Source organism: Silene latifolia, chromosome 2 (genome assembly GCF_048544455.1).
Source record: "Silene latifolia isolate original U9 population chromosome 2, ASM4854445v1, whole genome shotgun sequence".
Lineage (NCBI taxonomy): Eukaryota > Viridiplantae > Streptophyta > Magnoliopsida > Caryophyllales > Caryophyllaceae > Silene > Silene latifolia.
This window is the reverse complement of record NC_133527.1, coordinates 109,432,729-109,446,877: the sequence shown is the minus strand read 5'-3', so window position 1 is coordinate 109,446,877 and position 14,149 is coordinate 109,432,729. Positions and strand designations below refer to the sequence as shown.

The following is a 14,149-nucleotide window of genomic DNA, read 5'->3' as shown; positions in this document are numbered from 1 at the left end:
AATACTAAAATTAATCAACGAAAATGAACCATAAATTGAATACAAGAGAGGTAGAGAGAACTTAATTACTACCCGGAATTTGTAGTCGGAACTTTGGATTGTCGCACCTCAGGATGCGCCACAAACCCACCCTTACTTGACCGTGTGCTAAGACTCCGTCCGGGTACAGTCTCCTACGGCTCTCATGACCCAATTAGGTCTCAAATCGTCACACTATTTCGCTCAATTTATCTACAAATTATGTATGGGTATTCCCCTCTTTTTTGCCCTTCGAAGGAATCGTGGGTATTTTGATGTGACCATAATTGGCGCATATTTAGCCCCCGAATTACCATTGTTTCCATGCTTTTTAGTGCCTATTTGGGTCATTTCTTATCTTTAGTTCTTTGTTTTGCATATTCTTTGAGATTTTGATCCCTTGGTAGGAAAGGAGTAAGAATCTTGCATTTTCATGGCAAAACGAGGCTAAATTGATTGTATTCAATGACCAAGCATCAAGAAGAGACAAGACTAGAAGGCCTTTGTACATATCATAGTAGAAGAACAATGTTGAGAAAGGATCCTTGCGTCCCCAAGGAAATCCCCAAGGAATTTATGAAGAAAAGGGAAGAAAAGTAGAAGAATTGACGCTGACCAACAATCCGAACGGATTGCAGACAATCCGCCCGTCCAGCCAGCACAATCCGAGCGTCCCTCCTTGGAATCCGCTCGGATTCCCCCTCAACAATCCGAGCGTCCCTCTCCCGAATCCGCTCGGATTGCACCGCCCAAATCCGGCCGTCCCGACCCTAATCCGCACGGATTCCTGCACAGCACGGATTTCATTCTTCAAGCTACGAAAAGAGAAGCCCTTCTCTCAGAAAATACCGGGTCCTCCTTGCTCAACTTAAAAAGTGTAATTACTAGTTTAGCCCTTAGTTAACCCTAATGCATCTTCCCTAATTTTCACTATAAATACCCCATTAGGCTAATTAGAGGAGCATATTCTTCTTATCAATAATTAGTGTAGTTAATATCAATCAAATCTCTTTTCAATATTGTAATCAAGTATTAATCAAGTTTTAATCCAAGTTTTAGTTCTTTAATCTCTCTCTTGTTCTTCCTTTATTTTGGGTAATTGAAGATTATTTGGGTTATTATTGGGAGATTGACAACCTCTCAATCTATCATTCAAGTACTTCTATTATTCTTGCTTTATTATTGGAATCATTAGTAGGTATAATCTCTTAATCCCTTTTTAATTATTGTTAATTAATTTCATTTATTCATCATGTTTCATATTGTTGGTATGATTGACAACCTTGCTAGCATGATCAACATGATAATGAGTGAGTAGTCTCTTAGCTAGGGTTTAATGGGTGATTAGGGGAAACCATCATGGGGAATGATTCATGCTTAAATCATTATGCTTTCATATCTTATTTGCTTGCTTGTTTTGATCTTAATACATGCACATGTTATATTTGATGAAATGCTAAGCCTATGAATCCTTGCATTTACTATCATCTTCTATCTTTTCAATGAGACTTGTAAGACATAACCCAACTCGAGTCTTATTAGACCATGCATGTGTTGAGTAGAAAAGATTAAGTCGACTTGTAGGTGTTGTACAATCTAATCGATTCGGCTCCGGGACCCAAACTTTCCTAGGATTGTAAGATATAACCCAACTCAATCCATCACAACAATAATTGCTTGCTTATAATTTGAGAACATGTTTGTATGATCATATCCCATGATTCCCCTATGATCCCATGACACCCTAGTGCTTTTAATCAATTGTTTACACCCCTTATTTTATTCATCTTGCTAGTTTATTTTCATTGTTATTTTAGTTTAGTGACCTTCTACACCAACCCAATTTGTGACACCCCTATACACTACTAGTTACAATAGAATTCTCATTTCAATACCCGTCCCTTGGGATCCGACCTTTACTTGCCTCTTTACTAATTGTAGAGTTGTTTGTGAAGTATAAATTGTGTTTTGTATCGACCATTGACCAACGACCACATATACTTAATTGTGAACACGAAATGGCCCCGATCAAAAATGGCGGCGCCGTTCGGGGGACGGTGTTTAATTGATTTAAGATTTCTTTTTATTGTTATTAGTTGTGTCTTTCTTCACCTTGGGGAAGTAAAACTCCTCAAGGTTTGTTCTAATTGTTTTTGAGTTGTTTGATATTTTGCATGTCTAGAAGGTTACAAAGTGATTTGTTACCTTTTGACCGTGAAATCGAAAGAACCTTGACGAATAATAGGAGACTTGTTAGGAGGAATTTGAGAGGTGTTGGTGAAGTTGTTCAACCCACTAGTGAGTTTGTCAATCCTTTCGCAATAGAAGGAGAAGAAAACCCATTACACAATATCCCACAAAATCCACCTACAATGCCTAAATTCTCGTCACACTCTATACCCACCGAGGAGAATCTACCAAATGGTACTCCTACACCGCAACATCTCACCGGTAATTTTATTGCCAAGTCCGCCTTCATCCAACTAGTTGAGAGGAGCCAATTCGGGGGAATGCCTAGTGAGGACCCTCATTCTCATATGGAAACCTTTTGCGATTATTGTGATGCTATCTCTCAAACGGGCGTGACTCAAGACCAAATTAGATGGGTCTTATTTCCTTTTTCGTTAATCGGCACCGCAAAGCAATGGTTGAAGGGCCTTGATAAGGCCACCCTTGGAATAGATTCTTGGAAGAAGTTAGCTCTAGCTTTCTACCAAAAATTCTACCCACCGGAAAAGACTAACATGCTAAGAGCTCAAATTACGGGTTTCAAGCAAAGGGATGAAGAATCTTTGTATGAGGCTTGGGAGCGGTTCAAAGGTATTTGTCGCTCATGTCCTCACCATGGACTTAGCGAATGGTTTTTAGTGCAACAATTTTGGAATGGTTTATATGAAGATTCAAGGAACATTCTCAATATGGGATCAAATGGAATGTTCACCGAGGTTGATGACAATCAAACATGGAACAAGATTGAGGAAATGGCGGTCCATAATTCACAATATAGTAGACCTCGCAAGTCTACTTGAGGAGGAAAGCATGAAGTGGACTCCGTTACTCAATTGGGTGCTCAACTTAGTGCTCACATTGACACAATCAACTTGAAGTTTGAACAAGCTATGGCTAGACTTGAGGAAAACTCAAAATCATCAAAGCATCATGTCAATGCCATGACGGCATCCTCATCAATCCCAAGTGGGATATGTGAGAATTGTGGAACTTTGGGTCATGACCCAAGTGAGTGTAGGGGAACAACCGAACAAGTTAATGCTTTCCAAGCTTACAAAAGTGGTACCCCTTATTCAAATTTTTACAATGAAAACACCAAGTTCCATCCAAATCTCTCATACAAAAGCCAAAATGTTCAAAACCCTCAAACAACATACACTCCACCACCCATGAGGAATCAAAATCAAAGACCCTTTTACAATCAAAACCAAGGTTACCAAAATCAAAATCCATACATACAATCACCAAAATGACCAAGGTTTTGATGTCCAAAAAGCGGTCCTCCAAATGCAAAAAAATCAACAAGAATTTTTCACTCAAATGCAAAAAGATAGCCAAGCAAAGGACACCACCATCAACAACATTCTAGCTCACACCAAGATGTTGGAAACACAATTGACTCAACTAGCATCTTCAAGCTCACAAAGACAAAAGGGGCAATTACCACCTCAAAGTAATCCCCCTAGACATGAAACGGTTAGTGCCATTCACTTGAGAAGTGGTACAAGATATGAGGCACCGAAGAAGCAAGTTGAGAATGAAGTTGTGCAAGCTAGTGAAAAGGAAGAAATTGTGCAAAGCCCCAAAGAAGGGGAATCATCAAAAGAAGAAAGTTCAAAGAAAAATGAAGACAAGGCCAAAGAGAAGGAGCCCATTGTGATTAGACTTCCTTTTCCAAGTCGTCAAGCCAAGCCCAAATTTGATGATCAACTTGGAAAGTTCATGGAGATTGTGAAGAATTTAGAAGTCTCAATTCCTTTCACGGAATTAATCAATCACGTACCGGCCTATGCAAAATACATGAAAGATATCCTCACAAAGAAGAAGTCGATCCGGAAACTTGAGACTATCGCCTTCACTAAGGTGAGTAGTGCAATACTTCAAGGGAGTTCACCTCCAAAGTTAAAGGATCCGGGAAGCTTCTCAATACCGTGTACCATTGGCGACACGACGATCAACAAAGCCTCATGTGATCTAGGGGCTAGTGTGAGTGTCATGCCGTACGCGGTAAGTAAAAGGTTGGGGATGGGAGAGCTTAAATGCACCAATATCACGCTCCAAATGGCCGATAGATCGACGAAGACACTATTAGGGATATGGGAAGATGTCCCCGTGCGAATTGGGAAGTTTTTCATCCCGGTGGACTTTGTCATTGTTGATATGGAGGAAGATTCCAACATTCCAATCATCTTAGGAAGACCTTTCCTACACATCGCGGGTGCGGTGATTGATGTGAAACATGGAGAGCTCACTCTAGAAGTGGGAGATGAAAGCATAACTTTTAATCTTGACAAAACCATGAGAGCTCCTCGTTTGCATGAGCCATGTTTCATGATTGATCATTATATAGGAAGGATGAAAGGAAGAGATCGGAACTCCAATGGAGGAAGAAAATTGAAGATGCTCCATTCAAAGAGCAAGTGAATTGTGACAAGGAGAGCTTGCAAAGCTCATCAAAATCAACCAAGGAAGAAGAGGATGGCCTCATTGGCCAAGAGAAGAAATGGGGAGAGTTGTCTCCATCTAAGCAAGAGATTTTCAATGATCAACTCAATGAAGTTTGTGGTCTTTGGGACGACGAGTTTGAAGGGATTTTTAATCCCTACATTGGGCATGCCATCGATCATGATCAACAACAAGGGCCACGGTCTATTGAGGACCTCTACCACAATAATGAACAAGCTTTTGATTACTTCTTCAAGGTGTTGAGCAACATCAACAACACCTTGAACATGCCCCCTTGACATCTCATCAAGAATGAGAGTTTGGTGGAGTCCTCCCTAAACCACCACTTGTAAATATTTCTAACCCCCCTAACTTACATTTCAATTCTTGTATTGCATTTTTTGTCATTTTTGGATTTTTATTTACTTTGATCAAAATAATTGTCATGTAAGAGAGAAGTGAGGGAGGGACTAACGACTTCAATTGATGTGTAGTGCTTTACCTTAGTGTGGGGATGGGAATTGCCTAGGTTATCCATGCCTTAGTAATGCCCCCACAATGAAGAACACAAGAAATGAAAAAGAATGGAAGCATGGTAAAGGGAAATGCATTGTGCACGAATGGAATGCATCCGGGTGCAAAGGACCAGAATCCGAGCGGATTCCCAAAAATCCGCCCGTCTTGTGCAATCCGAGCGTCCTGACCAAAAGACGCCCGTCCTGAGCTGAGCTGAAATTGAAAATTTCTTGACTGTTGAAGAATCCGAGCGGATTTCTGGAAAGACGCCCGTCTCATAGAATCCGTCCGTCTTGTGAAGAAGACGCCGTCTTTGCGGTGAAGAAAACAAAGAAATTTCTCGGGATCGAAATCCGTCCGTCACGAAGCAAATCCGCCCGTCCCATCACAGAAGAATCCGAGCGGATTCCCCAGAATCCGCCCGTCTTTAAGCGAGCTTCTGAAAATTTTGAAGCTGCAGAATCCGCACGGATTGGGCCTAATCCGCACGGATTGCCCCTGCGTTTTCGAAAATTTCGACTTCTTTAAATACCCTCCCACCTTCATTCCTTCATTCATCCATTCATAAACACTACCCACAACATCAAAACCCTCATCCTCTCCATCACAAAAACAAAAACCCTCAACAAAATCCACCAAAATCAAATCAAACCATCCTTCAAACAACAAATCAATCACTCCATCTTCAATAAAAATCAAAACCAAGAACAAAATCTTCAACCTTTGAGTCGATTTTTGATTTCATAAAGGCAAAGCCTTTCACCTTCAAATCGATTTGGGCATTCTACAAATTGAAGATTTTTGATTCTTTTCTTGGTTAGTTCATCAAATGGCAAGGACAAAGGGAGCAACAAAGGCACCAAAGGCAAAGGCTCTCTCTCAAAGGCAAAAAGCTCTCCAAACAAAGAAAGCTTTGGCAATGGTGGTATCAACACCAAACTTGGAAGTGCAACAACTACAACAAACTTCTATGGGAGCATCACCTTCTACTCCGGTAATCGATCAACTCTTGCATTATCCGGAGGTAACTTTTATTTCCGATACCCATAGAAATACATTTGTCAAGTTTGCTATGAAATCAATTCAATCCACCAAATTCATATGTGAAGATGCCTTGGAGAAATTGGGTGTTCTTGAACAAACAAAAGCCTTTTTCAATGCCATGGGTTTGAAGAAATTGTTTGAAACAAAGGAATCGACATACCCTTCCCTTGTCTTGGAATTCTTAAGTTCTTTAAAAGTTACCAAAGTTGAGGATAGGGAAAATCTTGAGTTTCGTCTAGCTAACATTAGTAGACGCATTACCTTTAAGGAATTGGCTGAAATTTTGGGTCTTAGCGATGAATCGAGATATCTTAAGCATTATGGAAAGTATGACCCCGAGCCTCTTTGGGAGGCAATCTCCGGGAAGAAATTTGATGATTTTCATGCTTGTCGTGCTCTTTTGGTCCATCATCCGGGCATAAGAGTATGGCACAAAGTTGTGGGAAATACCATAATTGCTAGGAATGACACCAATCATTTCACAAGACTTGATTTTATTCTCCTTGAATCGGCTTTGAATGTCGGAAGAATTCACACCAAGCCTTTCAATTCTTTGAGGCTATTGGTTGATAGATGGCTTAATGTTGATAATGGGAAGAAGGGTACGACCGTTATTGTAAATGGCGGCCTAGTCACGGTCCTAGCTAAGCACTTTGATCCTAATTTCAATAAGGATAAGAAGTACAAAGCAAAGGAAGGTGGCCATCTTATTAATATGCACATTATGATTAACAAGTTCAAGTGGGTTGCCCATAGCCCCCTTGACACTAAATATGGATGGCTAACTAGTGAAGCTAGATCGTTCACCTTACCCTCGAAGATTTGTCGCCTAAGTGTCCACCGGACCAACTATCTACTTCCCCTATCCGAAGAAGCCGAGTACATCATTCAACAACAAAAGGGTGATCATGAAACCCCCTCCTCTTCCATTGTTATACCGCCTTACCCCTTTGTGTATGAAGAGTTCAAACCGGAAGGAGTTGAAATTGGGAAAGACTATGTCACTCTTCTTATGCAAGCCATGCACAAGCAAGCTTATGAAGATCGGAAGAATGCATATTTGGCTCAATATCCTCCCCTCCTACATTTACCTAGGCAAGGACTCCTTGATCCATCTTTTCCTTTGCCTAGTTGGGCGGATAAAGAAGCCTTGTTTCCGGGTGCATCTAGGGACGTGGTGGAAGACAATGAGGTTGTTGGAAATGGTGAAGAAATTGATGATAATATTGAGGAAGAAGCAAGTGGAGATGGAGAAGGAGATGGAGAAAGAGATGGTGAAGATGATGATGAACAAGATGATGAAGAAAGTGACAAGGAAAGTGGCAATGTGACCACTTCTCATGAGGGAAGTGGTGATGATGATAGCATGATGGAGGACTAGCAAGCCTTGCAGATTCCTACTCTCCCACGGTTTGTCTATATCTCTTTGTATTTTATTTCATTTTGATCATTGTTGGTTTAGTCCTAGCAACATCAAAGGACTCACACCTCGGTTCCATTGAGGTGTTCTTCTTTTTGTTCCCATTTGTAAAATCTAAAATGACAATCTAGTTTCATGCATAGCATAGTGTGTGCATGAACTATACCCATCCTTGAACATTAGCAATAGTGTCTCACTCGGTTTGGGGAAGTTGATGCATACGCAACGGAAGGTAATCTAAATTATCCTCTCCGTCATAACAAAAACCATGCATCATGTAGTGTAGCTTAGTATAGAATTGCATTTAGTATAGAAATCATGCATCATCTTTGCATAATTTCCATCATTTTGGCCATTGAGGACAATGCCCATATTAGTGTGGGGATGGGAATTCTAACACTTAACTTTTATTCAAAAACCCATAAAAATTGAAAAATTTCAAAAACCATAAAAATTTGAAAAATTGAAAAATCCAAAAACAAGTTCATTTCCTTTGTATATATTGTCTTGTATATATTGTGTTTGTTTTATCCTTGTTCACTTTGATTGACTACGCCACATCCGAGACATGAGGATATTGAAGACCGCATGGTATGATCTTTCCAATCTCCTTTTTCCTCTTTATGTTAATGACTATGTGGCTTTATTTTGATTGATGCGGTAAAAACAATGTGAATTTAGGATTGCATTTAGTTTATATGGCATATTAGTTGGTAGAATCATTTGCATTAGGATGTGTATATGCTAGTTGCTTCATGGCATGTAGTTTGCATGTTAGAAAAATTTTGCGAAACCGTCTACTTGGGAAGCTTGACAAGTGTATATAGGCCCTAGTAGATGCTTTTTATTCTTAAGACTTTGCTTGTTAGAATACTTGTAAAACACCCTAGGATGTGTCATGCTAGTATCCTTTGACCCATGGATTAAGGCCTAGTCAAGAGTACCTTGTGGTGTGATAACTCCTTGGCTACCGTTTATTCCAAGGTGACCCTTGAAACCATGCACCCATACATCCATCATCCATGTTCTACCATATTTTTGTCAACAAAAGGGAATGGGCACAAAAAAAAAAAAGAAATCAATTTGAGTTCAATGAAATGAAAAGTGAAAGAAAGTTTGCAAAAATGCATCAAATGAAAAGAAGAGCAAAAATAGACTCCAAAAGCTTCAAAAACAAGGCACCCTCGTTACTAATTGGGGTGACTTTGAAAATGTTCAAAAGAAATGCAAAAAAAGTTGTCAAGTATTGAAATGCCAAAAATCAAAAAGAAATGGCAAGAAAGTGTTCTCAAATGTCAAATGCCACATAAAATTGGGGGGAAAACAAAAACAAAAGCAAACTCCCAAAAGTGAAACTCAAATATCTATCGATCCCTTTATCAATCATATCCATTTTTGTGCATGGTAGAGAGGGGACGGCCCTTCTTCTTGTCTAGGCAAGAGGGGGAATTCCGCGATCCTCCAGTGTTTCTAACACCATAGGGAGTCTACTTTTGACAAAAGCATTTAACTATTGAGGACAAAGGTACCCTAGCTTGACACATTTTGGAGGTGATTTATTGGTATCCTTCTAGGCTTAGTAGTTTGAACAAATTGCATCTATGAAGGATTGTGTACCCTTGAATTGCTTCCCTTGTAGATAATTTCCGCCACTTAGATGAGGAAAGTGGCTATTCTTTTTGTAGATGCATCCATTATGTGATTTTGTGTGCTTAATGTTTGGATGTGTCGCCATTTTGGCAAGACCCACCTTGCCTTGCAAGAAGGAATCCTACCTCATGGTTGTCTTGTTGTGAGTTGAAGGGGCGGAGTGAGACCCGCTAATTGTCTCATATCGGCTATTATTATTAGGATAGGTTAGTTTTGGTCCTAGTCTTTGTCACCTCTTTACTCGGGACGAGCAAAGGTTCGGTTTGGGGATATTTGATGTGACCATAATTGGCGCATATTTAGCCCCCGAATTACCATTGTTTCCATGCTTTTTAGTGCCTATTTGGGTCATTTCTTATCTTTAGTTCTTTGTTTTGCATATTCTTTGAGATTTTGATCCCTTGGTAGGAAAGGAGTAAGAATCTTGCATTTTCATGGCAAAACGAGGCTAAATTGATTGTATTCAATGACCAAGCATCAAGAAGAGACAAGACTAGAAGGCCTTTGTACATATCATAGTAGAAGAACAATGTTGAGAAAGGATCCTTGCGTCCCCAAGGAAATCCCCAAGGAATTTATGAAGAAAAGGGAAGAAAAGTAGAAGAATTGACGCTGACCAACAATCCGAACGGATTGCAGACAATCCGCCCGTCCGGCCAAGTAATCCGAGCGTCCCTCCTTGGAATCCGCTCGGATTCCCCTTCAACAATCCGAGCGTCCCTCTCCTGAATCCGCTCGGATTGCACCGCCCAAATCCGGCCGTCCCGACCCTAATCCGCACGGATTCGCACAAAGACGGATTTCATTCTTCAAGCTACGAAAAGAGAAGCCCTTCTCTCAGAAAATACCGGGTCCTCCTTGCTTAACTTAAAAAGTGTAATTACTAGTTTAGCCCTTAGTTAACCCTAATGCATCCTCCCTAATTTTCACTATAAATACCCCATTAGGCTAATTAGAGGAGCATGTTCTTCTTATCAATAATTAGTGTAGTTAATATCAATCAAATCTCTTTTCAATATTGTAATCAAGTATTAATCAAGTTTTAATCCAAGTTTTAGTTCTTTAATCTCTCTCTTGTTCTTCCTTTATTTTGGGTAATTGAAGATTATTTGGGTTATTATTGGGAGATTGACAACCTCTCAATCTATCATTCAAGTACTTCTATTATTCTTGCTTTATTATTGGAATCATTAGTAGGTATAATCTCTTAATCCCTTTTTAATTATTGTTAATTACTTTCATTTATTCATCATGTTTCATATTGTTGGTATGATTGACAACCTTGCTAGCATGATCAACATGATAATGAGTGAGTAGTCTCTTAGCTAGGGTTTAATGGGTGATTAGGGGAAACCATCATGGGGAATGATTCATGCTTAAATCAATATGCTTTCATATCTTATTTGCTTGCTTGTTTTGATCTTAATACATGCACATGTTATATTTGATGAAATGCTAAGCCTATGAATCCTTGCATTTACTATCATCTTCTATCTTTTCAATGAGACTTGTAAGACATAACCCAACTCGAGTCTCATTAGACCATGCATGTGTTGAGTAGGAAAGATTAAGTCGACTTGTAGGTGTTGTACAATCTAATCGATTCGGCTCCGGGACCCAAACTTTCCTAGGATTGTAAGATATAACCCAACTCAATCCATCACAACAATAATTGCTTGCTTATAATTTGAGAACATGTTTGTATGATCATATCGCATGATTCCCCTATGATCCCATGACACCCTAGTGCTTTTAATCAATTGTTTACACCCCTTATTTTATTCATCTTGCTAGTTTATTTTCATTGTTATTTTATTTTAGTGACCTTCTACACCAACCCAATTTGTGACACCCCTAGACACTACTAGTTACAATAGAATTCTCATTTCAATACCCGTCCCTTGGGATCCGACCTTTACTTGCCTCTTTACTAATTGTAGAGTTGTTTGTGAAGTATAAATTTTGTTTTGTATCGACCATTGACCAACGACCACATATACTTAATTGTGAACACGAAATGGCCCCGATCATATTTATATTTATTAAGGTCGGTATGTGTGAAAGAGTCGGGATAGATTTTGCAAGAAATAGGATAGATTTTGTAGGTAGAATTACGGCAAGAGGATAAAATTTGAGAATCCGAGACACTTGGATTTTCCATTGACGAGCTTCGTCTAACCTTTTAATTTCCCGCAGCTTCTTGCCTTCTTGCTCTTGTTCACACGTGCAAATCCACTTAGTGCTCTTATTTTAGTTACTTTCTTTCATTTGGTCCACTTTATTGCACAAAGGCTTAATGCATCGTCCATCACTTGGCCCACATATATTCTTCCCATTTTATTGACGTCAATTGCTTGGCGCATCCTTCTTTGGTCTTTAATTACTCTTTTAGTAACTCATACTTCTTTGCTCTGCGTATGACTCGCCTTCCATTTCTTAGCTCGACCCATTTCCTCTTGAGCTGTAATCTGGTATTAGTAAAATACACTGTAACACCCCCATTTATTTTGGAGGCTTTAGCTAGACATTCCCAAATAAATAGGACTGTTACCATCTCGGTTTCCCGAGGTAGTGAATAACAAAGTCCAACTCACCAAAGTACTTTAAATTAAAACTTTAATGATTACATGTTTATTACAACTTAATCCAACTTAAAACTTAATATAAAATAATTACAACTCGCAGCGGAAATAAATAAAGTGATATAATTATTCTATGTGATTTAGACTTTAACTATGGTCCAAGTCAAGCTCTCATCCCAATGCTCCCGAGTCAGCTAATCTTTAGTACCTGTCAAATCTGCTCCCCATAAAACGGTTCACCGCAGGTGTTCACGAATACACAGTCAACCACGAGGTCGAGTAGGAATAAATACTAACAACAAAAACATACGATAACAATCTAATTTCCTTTTTCATTGCACAACTCCCTGACAACGTGCTCCTTCTTTTACTACTCGTTACACTAATCATCCCGCCAATCCCTGGCCGGGGCGGCCTCAACCCAAAGGTGAGTAAACACACACTAAATTAGCAAAAGGTAATGTCTGCCTCAACATATAGTTGATTAATATCCACCAGATGGCCTGCAGACCAATCTGGGGCCTGCCTCGAGTAAATACGATAAAATATTGTCTGCCATAATAAATCTGAAATACGTCACCCGAAGGCTCTTACCATGACGTCTGCCAATATAACCTCAATAATAATCTACATCACCACGAAGGAATGTGTTCCAGTATTAAACTGAATAACCAATGCAATAACAGTAACTCCATCATAACTAATCCAACCAACATTTACAATATAATTCTCCCCTTCAACAATTTCAATGATATCAACCAACACAATTCTCATATGATCAATTCACTTTAATATAAATCATCCAACAAACATTATCGAGTAAAAGTTCAGTAGGATTTATCCTTAACTGGCAAGCGATTCCAATTATGCAGCTTAAGCAAATCCAAATAATTAAAACAATCCGATCCGACTATAATTCTTCACAACCGTCACCTAAACAAAATATTATAATTCAATTCAATTATTTATTATTACTTTTCATTTTTAATTATAAATTACATTCATTATTCAAATTGATTACTTATTATTATTAATTATTAAAAGTTACGATATTAAAAACCCGCTTACAAAATAAACCCAAGTCACCCAAGTCAAAACCCGTCACAAACAAATAAGTCAACCCATAACTAATACTCATAAACAAAACTCCACAAACACCCAAGTATCCCCGCGAAAAACCCACGACACAAACCACACACAACCCCCCATAAACACCCTTTAACCCGACTCCACACACCACCACAACCACCACCTAGCCTCGACAACCCCAGCCTGCAGTCCCACGCATCTCCCTCACCCATAACCACCAGCTAAACCACCGCCACCAACCCATAAAACCACGCCCTAACTCACTCGGCACAAACAACACTCCTCTGACATACCCACAAAACCCGTCCCAAAACACCACCTACCGCCACCTATGCTGCTGCCTACAACCACCACCCAACTCACTAATCCACCCTCGACAAAAACAACCCCAAATTCTACTCAATTAGGGCACGGCAACAAGGGTAAAAATCCGCCTTAAGACGGCCTCATACTCGCCCTTGTTTTCCCCTGTTTTCACGCAACTCCGGCCAACCACCGCACGAACCACCACCCACGGCCTCCCTCAACCACCCTAATCGGTCGACTAACCACCCAGGTCACAAACCCACCTTACCCAGGTCAAGTCGAGTCTGATTAAGGGTTCAATTACCCACTACAAACTCCACGGCCAATCCCACAACATCCCCAACCCCGTCCAATTAACACCCCTAAAACCACCAGGGTCCGATCAATGTAGGTTAGAGAAGGGTCTTGCCAAGGTCACGGTGGTCCAAGGTCGTCCTAGGGTCAGAAAAACGAGTCCCATAGTGTTGTATAAGGTGTTGTACGGTGGCCAAGCTATACGGTTTCAACTGAATAAAACACGAGTTAAATATTTATAAGTCGATCTTACCTTTTATCGCTAATTGCTTCTTCCGTCTCCAAAATCTCCTTCCACTATTTTTATGAATTACTTTTCACATGATTATGTATTTATAGTCTCGAATTAGAGAGCATATGAGGCAAATTAGGAAACTATTGCCTTATTCCGATTATTATTAGGAATTAACATATTATTTTATACTTATTATTTTATTATTAAATCCCGATTCAAATCTCGACTACTACTCATATTAGGCCTTAATATAATCAGCCCAATTATCCACATCACACGGCCCAAGGCTTAATTAGCTTTTAAGTCCAATTCCTACCCGCT

The 14,149-nt window shown here is 39.6% G+C and overlaps 1 non-coding gene across 1 annotated transcript; it reads right to left on the bottom strand.

The window, feature by feature from the left end:
• Positions 1 to 2,762: 2,762 nt before the first annotated feature.
• LOC141644566 (small nucleolar RNA R71) lies at positions 2,763 to 2,869 on the bottom strand. Its single transcript, XR_012544179.1, has one exon. It is a non-coding gene; the product is annotated as a small nucleolar RNA R71 (small nucleolar RNA).
• Between the last annotated feature and the right edge of the window lie 11,280 nt (positions 2,870 to 14,149).